The following is a 15,675-nucleotide window of genomic DNA, read 5'->3' on the forward strand; positions in this document are numbered from 1 at the left end:
TCCCCGTGTGGCCTGAGCACCTCCCGGACCCCACTCTGCTCCTGGGGATTCGCCCTTCCCACCGGAGCACCGCCAGGTAGGGAGCTGCGGAGTTGCGGTCTCTGTGCCCCCCTTGTTTACAGTCTTAATGGCACTTAAACCCTCTCCTTTCTCCCTTTTTAGTTCAGTCCCTGCAGCTGTTTCCAATTTTCCACTTTCTCTCCAGCTGCTTTTGGGGATGGGGTGCTTTTCCCGTATTCTCCCCCCTCCATCCTCTGTCCACCTGCAAAAGTGGCTCCCTGCCCACCGCCGGCTTCTCTCTTCCCAGGTTCACCTCTCCGCGCCAGGTACATGCTGAGTTCTGTGGTTCAGGTTGTGCAGATCGTTGTGTTAATCCTCCAATCAGTTTGCTAGGTGTGTAGGATGGTTTAGTGTTGGTCCGGCTGTATTTCATGGACTCAAGACGCACAAAAAACCTATTTCTGGGCTTTCTATCGTGTTCCATTGTTCTTTGTGTCTGTTTTAATGCCAGTACCATGCTGTTTTCATTACCGTAGCTTTTGTAATATAGTTTGAGGTCAGGGAGCGTGATGTCTCCAGCTTTGTTCTTTCTCAAGTTTGCTTTGGCTATCTGGGTCTTTTGGGGTCTCATGCAAATTTTAGGATCATTTGTTCTACTTCTGTGAAAAAAGATACTGGAATTTTGACAGGGATATCAGTGAAAGTGTATATTGCTTTGGGGAATATGAACATTTGAAAAATATTTATTTGTTTATTTATTTATCTTGAGAGATAGAGAGTGGTGTGCACAAGGGTGAGAGAGAGAATCCCAAGCTGGCTCCGTGCTGTCAGCCCAGAGCCTGCTGCAGGGTTCAATGTTGGTTAACCCAAACTTAATTTTAAGCAGTAAGTTAGTTACATTAAAATATATAGGATTGTGGAGGGGGGGATATATGACTAATGTGTTTTTTCTCAACCTCCAGACAGATACATTTTCAGGTTTAAGAACTACGTTTTTATAGTTTGAGATACATCACATGTATATATTCTCCAGTCTCATAACTACTCTTTTATAGTTTTTTATCACTTTATCTCTTTGTGGTAGATCTTGGACCATTTCCTCAGAGGCTTCTTCCAACTTGCCAACTCTCTTTAGCCCTTTATGATCTGTTGTATTTCGTTTGCTGGGTTTTTTCAGGTTAAAGGTTACACTTTGTTTTTCATTTGGAGATGTTTTTTAAGCTTTCCCCGTTCATAGTTTCAAAGTGTCCTGCTTGTTTGTTTTTTTTTAAGGATTTTATTTTATCTTTATCTTTAATTACTTATAACATTATTGTTTTGGATTCTCTTTCAGGTTTTTCAATGACTTTGAGTTCTTTGGGAGAAAACTTGGGTTTCATGAAATGTCCCCCACTTTCCGCTTTTGTGACTGCTTTTTCATATCTGTAGCTTTTTATTGTGAGTTGATTTTTTTTAAACGTTTATTTATTTTTGAGAGACAGAGAGACCGAGCATGAGCATGGGAGGGGCTGAGAGAGGGGAAGACACAGAAGCCGAAGCAGGCTCCAGGCTCTGAGCTGTCAGCACAGAGCCCGATGTGGCAGTCGAACTCACAAACCGTGAGATCATGACCTGATCATGAGCCGAGGTCAGAGGCTCAACCAACTGAGCCACCCAGGCACCCCTGTTGTGAGTTGATTTTTTACGGAGGCATTTATTTGTTGATGTTTCTTCTGTGGAAGTGCTCTAGGCTGGGAAAGTGACATTAAGCAGCATTTTTGTGCTAGCTTGCTAATGGGTCCTGGTGGTATTACTCATCCTGGAGTGGAGTTTATATGAACTGATCGGCTTATGTTTTAAAGTTTCTGTGAAAGCAAGCTGCTCGCTGAAGGCTTCTCCTTCACCTAAATAGACTTAAGTCAACACTTGTTCCTGTGTGGGTGTCAGAATTCCCATACCTGATTGAAAACCATCCCTGTGCCCGCTGGAAATACTGGGTGCGCCTCAGTGTTTAGACTTTGATTTCATTCTTCATATCTGACAAGTGAAGACTTTCCTGTGTTTTAAACTTGCTTATATATTTGAAAATACCCTTTAAATACTTATCTAGGATTTTATGTGTTTTCAGCAGGAACTAGTTTACAGAGCTGGCTGGCCACATTGCGAGGAATCCACTCTTCTTAAAGATTCTGTTTTCTGATTGAAAGCACCCTTAGACTTTGGTGTTTTGATTTCCCTGTTTGTTTATTTGTTTGTTTTTTGCCTCCAATGTTTTCAATCAAGTGCTGAGTTGTTTTCCAGAAGAGCGAAAGATGAATCCTCCTATTGGAAACATGCCATTTTCATGAAATCCAAAGAAATTCTTTTAAAAATTCCCCTTCCAGCCACTTGCCTCCCCTACCATCGAAATCTCTGTACCTCAATTTAGATCTCTTTTCCCAGCTAAATACTTCATATGATTTAGGTTTACTCATGAACTCTACCTTTTTCTTCTTGTGGAACCATTCCCCTGAATTATCAGAATCACTAACCCCTTCTTTCCCTTGCATTGCACATGGTTTCTTCTTCTTCCCTTATCAAATAATTAGTGCGAAGCTATCATACTAATCCACATATTTGTTCCATCATGCACTTGGAGATTTGTGGAGAACAGAGCATTTTTATTTGAGTGCTTCTTGCATATCTGGTTCCATTTTAGTGGCGTGTGGAGTATGTAACAGACTCTCAGCCATATACTGCAGCTGTGTAATATGCCTCCACCCACAAGGATCTTACCACCTGGTTGACGAGGATAGACTTTTGTTTATTTGTTTGTTTATTTATTTTGAGAGAGAGAGAGCGTGCGCGTGTGAGCATGAGTGGAGGAGAATCGGAAAGAGAGTGGGACAGAGGATCTGAAGAGGGCTCTGTGCTGACAGCAGAGAACCCAGTGCGGGTTTGAACTCATGAACTGTGATCATGACCTGAGCCAAAGTCGAATGCTTAACCGACTGAACCACCGAGGTGCCCCAAGGATAGACTCTTACAGCAAAGAATTTTACAACAGTATGAGACAACACATGTTATCAATGGCTACAACATTGATGAGTAAGAACACAGAGAAGGGGGTGGCCCTGCAGGGGAGAAGAGGTTGAGGAAGGCTCTCCAGAAGCCGAGTTAGACTTGAAGACATGGAAGGATTTGGGCGAGGCTTGTTCTCACAGGGAGAACGCCTCATCAAATCCAGCGTGTCTATGGAAGGCTCTGTAGAGGGACCCAAACGTTCCCCACTTCAGCCACAGAAAGTAAACAATACCCAAAGAAGTCACTTCTGCAAGCAAAATAACTCAGTGATGCTTGAGTAAGTCCATGAGGAGTACTTTTACAGATGGTTTAACTGGCAGCTGCATTTTGTCTGGTAAAACAGAAACCGATAGGCAATCATTCTGTTTACTGATAGTAACTCAGAAATGTCTCTAACCACAACAGTTTCATTTCGTCTCACACATTCTGAGACATGCTAACGTGGATTATTTCTTTACAAAGAACTTTAGAATGTACACTTATAAATCCTTTCCCTCGCGGGGTAAAATCTAGCACCTGTTTGGGCAACAAAATGTGAGACACAGGCAGGTTGCTGAAAGGGAAGAAAGGGCAGTGCATGTCAGAATGTTCCAGCTTCCCAGACCTCCCTTCCTCTGAGCTCCTCTTCCAAGGATGATTTCTCTTTTACGAGTCCTTGGAAATTAATTTTTCTCTCAAATAAACATAGTTCCCTTTGTATTCTTTACACAGTCTTCGTATTGGTGGGCAAAGAGTTGCATTTACCAGAGACCAGCGTGCTTCCCCACAAAGGGTTATTCTCAGGATTTTCCTGTCCGTTTTTCTTCCCACCATTCACATCTCTGTGTTTCATAGTGAAGCCAATGCCAGTTCCACATTCTTCCCTGGATTCTGTAGGGGTCTCGTCATTCAAGGGCAAGAACAAATTGCTGGCAAGCTCTTCCGCACATGTTTATAATCACTGACATTTGCATCGCTGCGACTAAAAGATGCATTCTTGCTACACACGTATATGGAGGATGGTTGGAAACAATCTGTTTGGAGTTAGGCTTCCTCCCTTTGATATGTGTTTCCAATTGCTAACCAAATGCTGCCTTAGTTTTGTTCGTAGGAAGCTGAACTGACACCAACAAAAAACAGCCCATTGTTTGGACTGTCTACGACACTTGACTTTCCCGGAGGTTGGCCTCACCAACTTCCAGGGATCCAGGAAGAAGTCACCTGTGGGATTTAGGAAAACCCAGCCAGATGCTGCTGCCATGCTTTTCCTGTGTGCCTGCAGGTAGACGTAATTGGTGGATGGAATGTATTTTTGCACAGGAATTAAAGAAATGTGTTGCAGATTTGAGCAACAGCTGTATAGATACTGTATGGCCAGCCCGATGGCAGTTTTTTGCTATGGATGGTCAGTTTTAAGCAAGCTTCCACAGATTTCTCAGCTTTCCCCTCTTACAGTGTGTCCTTCTTGCTCCCAAGTACCTCAACCTTACTAACTTTCCCGCTCATGTCTCTGGGCTTTTATCCCGCTCCTTCGCTCACCTTCCTCCCCTGTATGCATGCACTTCCCTTCCTGCTTTCCTGTCTGGACCTCACCCCTACCACCACCTCTCAGAGACGGTTCTCCTCACAGCTGGCCAACCCACCGGCCACGGTTGACCTGGCTCTGTGCGCACGCAATCGCTTACTAACGCCTTCCTTATCCTAGCAGAGGCATCAGGATATTCTGAACTTGGCTTCCTAGTTTCGGCTCTTCCATTTCCCCTCATCATTATCCTTTGAATTCCACTCTTGAGGTTTCTCTGGTGGCTCATTCCTTACTGCCTCCTGTAAAGAGTGGAGAGATTAACACAGGCATTGCTTTACTGGCATTTTTCCTCGTCCCTTTCTTCAGGGACTCCTTCAGCCTGGAAACGTCTTAGTCTTTCCAGCATTTAGGCCTTCTTGCCATCCAAAAACAGAAGGGAAAGAAGAAAAAGAAAAATGGCCATGCTAATTCCTGGGAGTTGTAGAGACTGAGAGAATTAAGGCCTCACATAGAATCATTGATCTTGATCCCTGATTGGGATAGCAAGTCTCCAGAATGGTTTCTCTGGAGTCATTTGGGTTTTAATGAGGTCAAAAATAACTAGGACATGGAAATTGATACCATTGTCATAAATAAGGAATAGAAAGCCTTTTTGGCTCTCATCATTAGTAAGTAGACAGATGGACTGTTCTTTGCCATAAAACTGAGAACCTTCCTTAAATCTTTTCCTTAATTGTATTTTGCCCGAACTGTTTTGTAGCTATATTTTTCTATAATCTGTATTAGGAACTAAATACATCTACTTCAATATCTTTACTAAGATTTATAGTAAAATAAATTTATTTCTTATTAGTCTGTTCTTGGATTCATAGCACAGTATTAGAAAGATGACCCACATGGTGAGTCATTCTCCAAACGCTCATTTGGGAAGCGGTGTGGAAGAACACTGAGCCATTCTCAAAAAGGGGCCACGGTTTCTCTTTTTCCAACCTGACAATCCAATCTCAACTCCAAGGCAAGAGAAAAAAAGTAAGGCACCAGCCGCTCACTATCTCTATCCCTCCCCTCCGGTCCATAGGTTGAGCTAGGAGAGGATAGAAACCAGATGTTGATTTCCAATTTTTCCCATTCATTCATTTATTCATTTATTGTATGTCGACTGATTATTGTTTGCAGAGTCTTGTGTTTCCTCTGTTCAACCCAGTTCGGACTCAAGTGTTCAGTCATCAGGAGGTCTGGATGGCAAGTTCACTGGAAGGATGCTTTGGTGTGTTCCACGTGCTTGGAATAGACTTGTAAATAACTGATGCTCATTAAATATTTTGTGTCATTGAGGCCACTGAGGTTCCTGGCATGCTTGTTACTAAAGCCCGCTTGTTGCTTACCACACCTCTGCTGCCACATCCGCCAAGTCCCAGGCTCAGATCTGCAGGTTGGACTATAAGCAGCCTGTTGGGTTGGGGCTGCCATGTGTCTCCATGTGACTTTGACCCAGGAGAGCAGGCAGCAGGCGGTGGTCAGAGCATCAGCATTGAAAGCTCAGAGGAGTGAGTGATTACTGGAGCGAACTCAGATCCTTGCCGGGCATGGGGTGTTCTTGCCAACCCTGAGCCCTGCCCTCTGCCTGCTCTTCTTTTTCCTAACTGGCTTTCTTGCACACGGTCCTTGGTTCCTGTCTCAGGTGTCTTTCAGCCTCCTCTTGACTCTGTGATTCAGGCCCTGAAGCTTCCTTATTAGCCTTTTCTAGTTGCTGCCTGATTCTAAAAATTAAACATCTTGTTACCTTATTATTATTGTTTTTAAATGCAGCCTGGCCCATTTGGAAGAAAAAAGCTAAGAAATCTAACTTACACTCTTGCTTCTTGTATTGTATGGGTACCATTAGGAAAATCATGTTACCGTGGACTTTTTCTGGTCCTGGAATTCATATTTAAAAAATGACTTGGCTGGTGTTAAATGGTTAATGAGCATGTACAACATGCTGGATACAGTATGAGGCATTTTCATGAAGGGTTTCCTATCCTAAACATCTGGAACATCTGCAGCAGGATGAGAACCCGAATTCAGGGCAGGCTGAACCCTAAGAACCATGCCGTACATGGTCTATTATAACTTTAGGACACTCTGAGGCCAGCATGGCTAGAAGTTAATTTTTAGTTAAATCTTTATTATATAGATGACAATATTGAGATACAGAAAAGTAAGATGACTTGCTCAAGGTTATATGGATGTTTAGTGGGAGATTAGGGATGGGAACTCTGTATTCCAGCTTCTAGCTCAGTATTTTTTCCACTATGCATCTTCCCTATGGTTCGGAATCATCTTGGAGTAGTACAGCCCTATCAATGGATGTATTATGTAATACATCCCTTTACTCAGGTGCCACATAATCTATGCTTGCTTTAAAATGTTTTAATGTACATGTGTTCAATCATATGCAAAAGTAGAGAACAGAAAAATAAACCTTTGTATGCAGAATGCCAGCTTGATTCATTACCAACGTTTTGCCTCTTTTTGGTTTCATGTTTCCCTTTTTTAATTGTTAAGTATCTTTTTCCCCACTGAGGCATTTTAATTGCACGTATATATGACATCCCTAGAAAAAGAATCCCAGGATTTTCCCTCCTGTGTGTTTTTGTCCTGCTTCTTCATGGTCCATGATGCTAGCTGAGGCTGCCAGTACAATGACACCAAACTGGAGGGACAGGAGCCAAGGATTCTGCTGTTTGCCTAGATCTTTGAGTTGCACATCAAATCTGGGGATGATCACTCCACACTTGTTTAACCTGCCTGTGAGGTCCAAACAATTTTCCCAGCTCTGTGATCATCAATGATTTCAAATTTGCCAATGTAAACACACTTCATCATCACGGTTAGAAACTGGATGATGACAGGGCACCTGGGTGGCTCAGTTGGTTGGGTGACCAACTTCGGCTCAGGTCATGATCTCATGGTTCGTGAGTTCAAGCCCCGCATGGGGCTCTGTGCTGACAGCTCGGAGCCTGGAGCCGGCTTCTGATTCTGTGTCTCCCTCTCTCTCTGCCCCTCCCCTGCTCACGCTCTGTGTCTCTCCATCTCTCAATAATGAATAAACGTTAAAAAAAATTAATAAAAAAAAAAAAAGGAACTGGATGATGACTTTGGAGCATGGCCTAATAAGAACCTGGCGTTTACCTCTCTTTTCAGTATTATTAATGCTCTTGAGATCATCTGTCAGGACATTCATGTGCACCAATATGGTTGCACGGAAAGATGGTGGAAAGAGCTAATTGTTAAGTATTTTAAAGAGAATCCCAGGCCATATCATTTCTCCTACAAGTACTTCTGTATGTATTTCTAACAGTTATGAAATACCATCATCATACTTAATAAAATTCACGATATTTTCTCAATATTACCCAATACTCATTCTACATTCCATTTTTCTCAATTTTTCTCTAAGAAGTTACTTGTAAGAGTTGTTTTTCTTTTTCAAATTGAAATCAAAGTAAGGAGCCTATATTTTATTTGCTGGTCTATGTCTTGTAAAGATTTTTTTTTTTTTAACATTTGATAATTCCCCAGCCTTATTTTTTTCTGCTATATATGGGTTAAAGAAATCAAGTAATTTTTCTGTGGAATTTCTTATACTGTGGATCCAGCTAATTACAGCCTTGAGGTATTGTTTAACGTATATTCCATATATGTTCTATAAACTGGCAGATGTATCTAGAGGCTCAATTTGATACAAGTTTATTTTGGGGAAAAGAACATGTCATGGATAGTGTTAGGTACTTCCAAATTGCATCACATCAAGTGACAGTAACACCTGGTTTTTCCACCTCTAGTGATGTTAAAATTGACTGACAAGTTTAGGTATTGTGAGTCTGATTCAACCATTATAAAATTCCTCATCAGCTTCTCACCTAAGGGTTTTAACTACCATTGCCCAAATCAACGCTGTCACTAAGGACTATAAAGTTTTGGTTTTTGATTCTGCCACTTTTTTCTGCACTTATTGGTTGGAACTCTTATGTAAAGAACTTTTCCTTATCAACTATTTGTTGACTCTAAAATACAATGCATACAAGAAAGGTAAGTTAAATGCATTTATTTTAAATTTTCATAATAATAAATCAGCACCTTAGCAATAGTGTCCAATGAGGCATTATCATTTTGGAATTTTAAGAACTCAGGGATTTTCACATATTTGGTGTGTTTTAAATTGTGCATTAATGTTTTTGGTGTTAAAATTGCCAATAGATAGCAGCAGCTTTTTGAAGTTAGTCTTGTGTTTGACACAATCACCTATAGCTTCCTTGCCTTCTGGCGTAATAAGATGTGTCAGCCTCTTGTTGTCCATAACCTGCCTTAAACCTGAAATTGAGCATTCCTCCAAGGAGTCCTAATTCATTTTAGTGATAAATATTATTCAGAAAGCATTGTTCGGTTGCTAAGGTCATTATTACCTCTAGACTTTTCAATAAGCATGAATCACAATGATATTACTAATTTTTATGATAGATTACATGGTTTTTACTTAGCTTTTATGAATTTGTATTTGTATCTCTCTCTTTTTATACATGAGAATCTTGGCCTCTGATGGTTGCATAGCTCGTTCTCAATCACATCTGGCACTCAGCATAGTGGAGACCTGGAACTTTCTGAGAGTCCTTGGGAACTCTCCTCACGCCTCTCCCCTTCGGGGTGCTTAACACTACATTGCACCCACAACAGACACTCAAATATTTGTTGGATTGAACTGAAGTCCAAGTATTTTTTGAAAGGCACTCTTTGCGGAAGCCCAGGGAAGTAGAGGGCAGGGATCCTAGCTATTTTCTGGTTCAGCTTCTCATTCAGCACTGAAAAACCCTGAGGCCAACTTGTTGAAGCAATGTGAACAGGACTAACAGAAAGGAAACCGTGTCAACAAGACGTAAACCATACCCACAGAGTAATCGACTCTTTAGAGCTGTGCTGATATGAATGCTAAGGTAGCTGGATTCAAGTCTTATCAACTCTCTTAAGAGCTGCCTCTTCCACGTCAGAAGGGGAAGAAGATGAAAGGAAGGAGAGACGAGGAGGAATTGAATGTTTTCTCCCAGGAAGGGAGGACGGGGGTTTGGTGGAGGGAGAAAAGTGGGTGCTCAGCTTTTGACCTGCAAAACACCTGCAGATCGTTTTTGCCTCGGAGGCAGCCTTGTTCTTCACTTCTCCAAGTGGGAGCAGCAGGCCACTTGCGTTTGAGGAGAGAGTGGGCGCATGGTGGAGCAAAAGCGTTTGTCTTCTGCCCCCCCAGATGTCTCTGGCAAATGGCTGCACAGGTAAACATTCGATTGAGTGGATGTATATTCCTCATATGGTCACATTTCCAAAAGCCCAAGGTCCCTTATTTCCAGTAACTGGTCCTCCTTGTTGACCCGAAACTACAATGTTTAGGAAAATACTTAAAAAAAATTTTTTTTTTTTACATTTGTTTGTTTTTGAGAGAGAGAGAGAGAGACAGAGAGAGACAGAGTACAAGTGGGGGGAGGGGCAGAGAGAGAGGGAGACACAGAGTCTGAAGCAGGCTCCAGGCTCTGAGCGGTCAGCACAGAGCCCGACGTGGGGCTTGAACCCACGAACGTTGAGATCATGACCTAAGCCATAGTCAGACACTTAACCGACTGAGCCACCCAGTCGCCCCTTGGAAGATACTTTGTAGAAGACTGGGCCATGCATTTCTTTGCTTTTATTCTTTAGAAAGAAATACGCAATTTTGTGAAACGTTACCGGTGGCATCCAAAAACTTCTTGGGCTTCAACTCATTCAGCTTAATATAACCCAACAAATACTTACTGAATATTAATTTGTAATACGTTTACATCAGAATAAATATCCTGTGATAAATAGTAAGAATTTTCACCTGCAAATAAACAAATATGTTTAGGAGTATATTTTCAGTGTTACTAGGAATCATTTTACTACCCGTGACTAGGAAGCAGCCTGATAAAAATGCATCTCGATACACTTTCTATCTTTTGGACAAGCACAGGCGTTACTACTTTGGTCTTGAATCAGCTTCTGAGGAGCCGAAGCGTGTCCAGACAAGCGGCTCTCTGTAAAACATCCATTTGGATTTCAGCTTTGTCTTTGAAATAATAGCCTGACCATGTTTCCAAAGAACAAGTTTGCAGTCAGTGCCAATTTCCCTCCGTAGTGTGTATCCTTAATAAAAAGATAAAGCACTAACATTTTTTTTTATATAAGAAAACACATCTACAAGGAAACTTACTAAAATGTCTCTACAGAGGAATAGGTGAGGCATCTCCAGACAAGCCCCAGGCAGATCACTAAAAATCAAATTGGAATGGATGTTGAGACTTTACCGTGGCGATTACTTTACAATGTACACAGGTACCAGATCATCATGTTGCACACCTGAAACTAATATCATGTTATATGTCAGTTCTATCTCAGTTACAAAAATCACATTGGAGATAAAGCTAGAAATATGGCCAAAACCAGTTGGAATTTTCTTCCATCTAAAGTTGCTTCTCACATTCTTTTTTATTGTTGTTGCTGTATTTTTAAAATTTAAATCCAATTTAGTTAACATATAGTGTAATAATGATTTCAGGAATAGAATTTAGTGATTCATCACTTACATATAACACCCAGTGCTCATCCCAACAGGTGCCCTCCTCAATGCCCATCACCCCCACCCAACATCCCCACCCAACACCCCTCCACCCAACACCCCCCCAACCCAACACCCCCCCACCCAACACCCCACTCACATTCTTGAATGGGATGGGATTTCCACCCTGTTGGTGACTTCTCCATCTTGTATCAGAAACAAGGAACCAAAGCCCAAGTCCAGGCACATCTTTATAAACTGTTAAATTGCATAAATATGTACTCTGTATTTCAGACCGAAACTACCATATTCACTTGTGCTCAGCAGTGCCCTTGAACACACTCTAATTAAACTTAGAATACTAAGTAGATAAGAAGAAGAAATAAAAATCAGATACTGATGGAAAAAATGTTACATCAACTGAAAAAAAAAAGTCCATTCCACCTTCATAACAACTGCCTAGCTCCTTAGAGGCAAGGTAATCACACAGAGTTGTTCTAGGTGTGTGATTACAGCTAATGAAGGAAGAGCTGCCTCACACGGATGCTGTTCTCGGTAGCAAAGGAGGAAGTGTGATTGTACCTTTCATCGGTGGAAGTAATAAGGAATTGAGAAATTATATGGTAGATGGTACCAAGTGGCTTTGTGAGATCCTCTGCTACACCTTTCCCCCAAGTGTGACGATGTCTGTAACGTAACTCTGTTTTACCTCTTGCTACACTAAAGCCCTGGAAATGAATTTTTGATGGTTCAGGATGAGCCCTATGAGGCAAAGTTATCAAATATGATACGAACATTTCTTACAATGCGTCTTTTAAAGAGTAGAAAGTGTTTTGGAAGAGAGGTTTACTTGGGCTTAAAAAAATTTTTTTTTAAATTCTTTTTAATGTTTATTTTTGAGAAACAGAGGGAAACAGAGCGTGAGCAGGGGAGGGGCGGAGAGAGAGGGAGACACAGAATCTGAAGCAGGCTCCAGGCCCTGAGCTGTCAGCACAAAGCCCGATGGCAGAGCTTGAACTCATGAACTGCGCGATCATGACCTGAGCCGAAGTTGTTGCTCAACCAACCGAGTGATGCGGGTGCCCCTTGCTTAGGCTTTTCTCTCCACAGATCTGTGTAGGTTTTTATTCCCTAGGGGGAAAGCCATGCTGCTTCCTTATGGCCATTCCTTTGGTTCTGCTGGAACCATCCATCCACGTCTGCAATATGCTCACAGTTTCCAATCCTAGATTTCTTTGTTTCTGCCGCTATAAGGTTAAGGCTTGTGATGGTGTTTAGAAGGAAATAAACATGCCTTGTAATAGGCCAACATGACGAGCTCCAGCTAGTGGGACCTTTCAAAAGTAAACTTGGAGAATGATCAGTGGAGAAAATAAAGCCTTTATTCCTGGCTACTGAGAGTGATGCCATCCAGCGAGCTGTTCTTTGATTTTACTGTTATGGTGAATCAAAGTACATCTGACACCCTGAGGGGATAGCACAGTTGAAAGATTCCATACTTGAAAACAGAAGAAATTCTAAAGTTACAAACAGGTCTAGCTGGGAACTATCAGATTATACCATATTTTACAAGGTTTAATTTTCAAGTTCTCCTTCAGTTCACATAAAAGCCCTACTTCCTCTTTCTCTTTCTTGGCCAAAGGACAGGGACCTGGACAGGAGTTCTGGAAAGGGCAATAGGGACCCTGGGTGCTTTCCTGTTCTGGTGGTGGCAGCTGCTGGGTGCCTTTGATTCTGTGCCTTTCGGTTTAATGTCACCATGTTGTCCAGTGGTGCTTTCCCTGGAACTGCTTTAATGACTACGAATATTATTTTGAAAGACCTAACACCTGATCTTCCATTAACAGACCTAGCTATTTTGCTTTTAAATGTCCACAAGAGCTGGGGTGCCTGGGTGGCTCAGTCGGTTGAGCATCCAGCTTCTGCTTGGGTCATGATCTCACTCACGGTTTGTGAGTTCGAGCCCCGCATCAGGCTCTGTGCTGACAGCTCAGAACCTGGAGTCTCCTTTGGACTCTGTATCTCCCTCTCTCTCTGCCCCTCCCCTGCTCGCTCTCTCTCTCTCTCTCTCTCTCTCTCTCTCTCTCTCTCAAAAGTAAATAAACATTAAAAAAAAATTTAAATGTCCACAAGAGCCGATTATCCCGAAAATCTCCGGATTGAATTGTAAAAGTGCACATTGTAGGAAACTCCCTTTGCATTCCAAATTTGTCCATTTGAGGTAGGGTGTTTATGGTGAGAACATTTTCTTTTGTCTTTTTGGTTCCTTGTCCTATTTCAGAGTACTTACTTTATAGCGTCTCTCGTCCTCAGAGGGGAGGGGTCCCATGTTGGCATTCAGCCTCTTGAGGGTTGGGAAGCCACAGCTTCCAATGTGCTTATTTGACTGGTAGATGAGATACACCTGACAAGATGACACCTGCTTGCTTGCTGTGAAATTTCTATGTGCCACTGGAACGTAGAAAAGCTGTAATGTCAAAATGATTTTGTTCCATATAGAAAGCAATTTGAGGGGCGGGGTGGTCACATACTTTATAAAGACTTCAGCACTGTGGTTATTGGTGGAATTGGAAACCTTCATAAGGAGTCTGGAAACCCCAGGTTTAGCTACAGAAAAACAAACAAACAAGAAATGTATAGTAATAATCTCAGTTGTGAAGAGGCTGAGGGGAAAAAAAACAACCATTGAAGAATAGTAATAAGAAATTTTTCTAGCTTTTGAACCATGTTCAGGAACATCTGCTGAGCAGCCGGTGGGTAGGACTGAAGAAAAACAGTTTAGCCTCATGATTGACCAATTTCTGAATTCATCTGAAGTAGGAATTCATCCGGGATATAAAGAATTTTACATAGATCTTTGTATCCATTTATTTCTCCTTGTACTTTTGGTAGCTACTCATGGAGTATTGGAGGGGCAAGGTGGTGGTGGGTATACTGTTGAATATTTGGATTTTTGTCCTAGCTGCCAGAAGAGATTTAGTTTAGTTTAGATTTATGTTCCATGAACAAATTTGAAAATCTTGTTATATGTTTAAAGGCCATTTGCATTTCTTTTTCTAGGAATTTGTTATCGTTACCTCTTGCTCATTTTTCGGTCAGACTGTTAGTCTTTTCCTTTTCTACTTTTAGAAGCTCGTATATATACATATATACACATACATACATACATACGTGTATGTATGTATACACACACACACACACACACACACACACACACACACATTAGCTGCTTGTATCTGTGATCCATGTTGCATGGATCGTTTCCCTCGTTTGTCATTTGTCTTGTACTTCCCTTCTGCAAATATGTTTTAATTTTATGTAGCTAAGTTTATCAATATTTTCCCTTGTTGCTTTTGTGTTTTTAATCATAGTTTGGGAAGCTTTGTGCATTTTCAGGTAATGAAGAAATTCATTCCTTTTCTTCTCATACTTGTGTGGTTTTATTTCCTGTATTAAATCTCTAACCAGTTTGAAGTTTTCATGGTGTCCCATGTAAGGAATAGATTCTATTTTATCTTTGTCCATATAGCTATTCAGTTCTTCCAACATTACTTTATTAAGAAATCCATCCTTTCCCCATTGTGTTGAGATCATGCCATTCTCATATACTGAATTTTCACATGCAACTATATTTATTTCTGGATTTTCTGTTTTTTCTATTAGCCTGCCTTGATATTCATGGATCAATATAATTCTGTTTTTAATTATACAGACTTTAGCATTTATACTGTAACAATAATCTATAATGTCATTTCATACATAGTAGGAATAGCTTCCCCACTCCAGCTGACTCATTGTGCTCTTTTTCCAGGGTGTTTGTAGTTATTCTTGCTTGATTTTTCTTCCAAGTGAACTTCATAACCACTTTGTCTAGCTCCAAGCAAAAATATCTGTTGATGGCGTTAAGTGTATAAATCACTCTAGGGAAGACTGACGTTTTTATCGCATTGAGTTTTTCTACCAAGACATACTACCTGTCTTTCCATTTTTCAGTGAACTTTGTAGTTTTTAGGAGTACTTTATGCTTTTCCTCATGTAAGCTTTATATATGTCTTAATCTTACTAAGTTTATGTGTAATGTTTTCCATATGTAAACAGTATTTTTTTCCATTACATATTTTAATTGGTGCTTGTTTTCTATGTAAGGGCTATTTAAAAAATATCCACTTAAAGCTATTGTTGTGGTAACTTCTCTTACTGTTAGCAGTGCTTTTCAATTATTTTAGTTTTGGGGTAATGTAACAGATGTATACTTGTATCACACGTATTCTATCATATGCATATTCTTCTCTTTAATTCTTATGCCACAATTTCTTTGTCTTGTTTTATTACTTAGGCCCAAGTCACCAACACAATGTTCAATGTGTAGCTGCGTTGCTATTCACAAAAAAATAAAGTTGATTACTTGGGTGACCATTTCCTCTTTGTCTTACTTTTGCTCTCCTTCTAGTAGAGATGCTATGACTGGCAGAGTTCTAAATGTTAAGTGTGAAAGAAACAATGGGAATCTAGGGAGTTGGATAATTTACAA

General features: G+C 40.9%; 1 long non-coding RNA gene and 1 pseudogene across 1 annotated transcript; one reads left to right on the plus strand and one right to left on the minus strand.

The window, feature by feature from the left end:
* Positions 1–1,600: 1,600 nt before the first annotated feature.
* On the plus strand, positions 1,601–7,024 carry LOC123383182. Its single transcript, XR_006592655.1, has 2 exons — positions 1,601–4,303; positions 5,723–7,024. It is a non-coding gene; the product is annotated as an uncharacterized LOC123383182 (long non-coding RNA).
* A 118-nt stretch (positions 7,025–7,142) lies between these two features.
* LOC109495884 lies at positions 7,143–7,775 on the minus strand (annotated as a pseudogene).
* Between the last annotated feature and the right edge of the window lie 7,900 nt (positions 7,776–15,675).

The sequence above is a fragment of the Felis catus genome, chromosome F2 (assembly GCF_018350175.1).
Source record: "Felis catus isolate Fca126 chromosome F2, F.catus_Fca126_mat1.0, whole genome shotgun sequence".
Lineage (NCBI taxonomy): Eukaryota > Metazoa > Chordata > Mammalia > Carnivora > Felidae > Felis > Felis catus.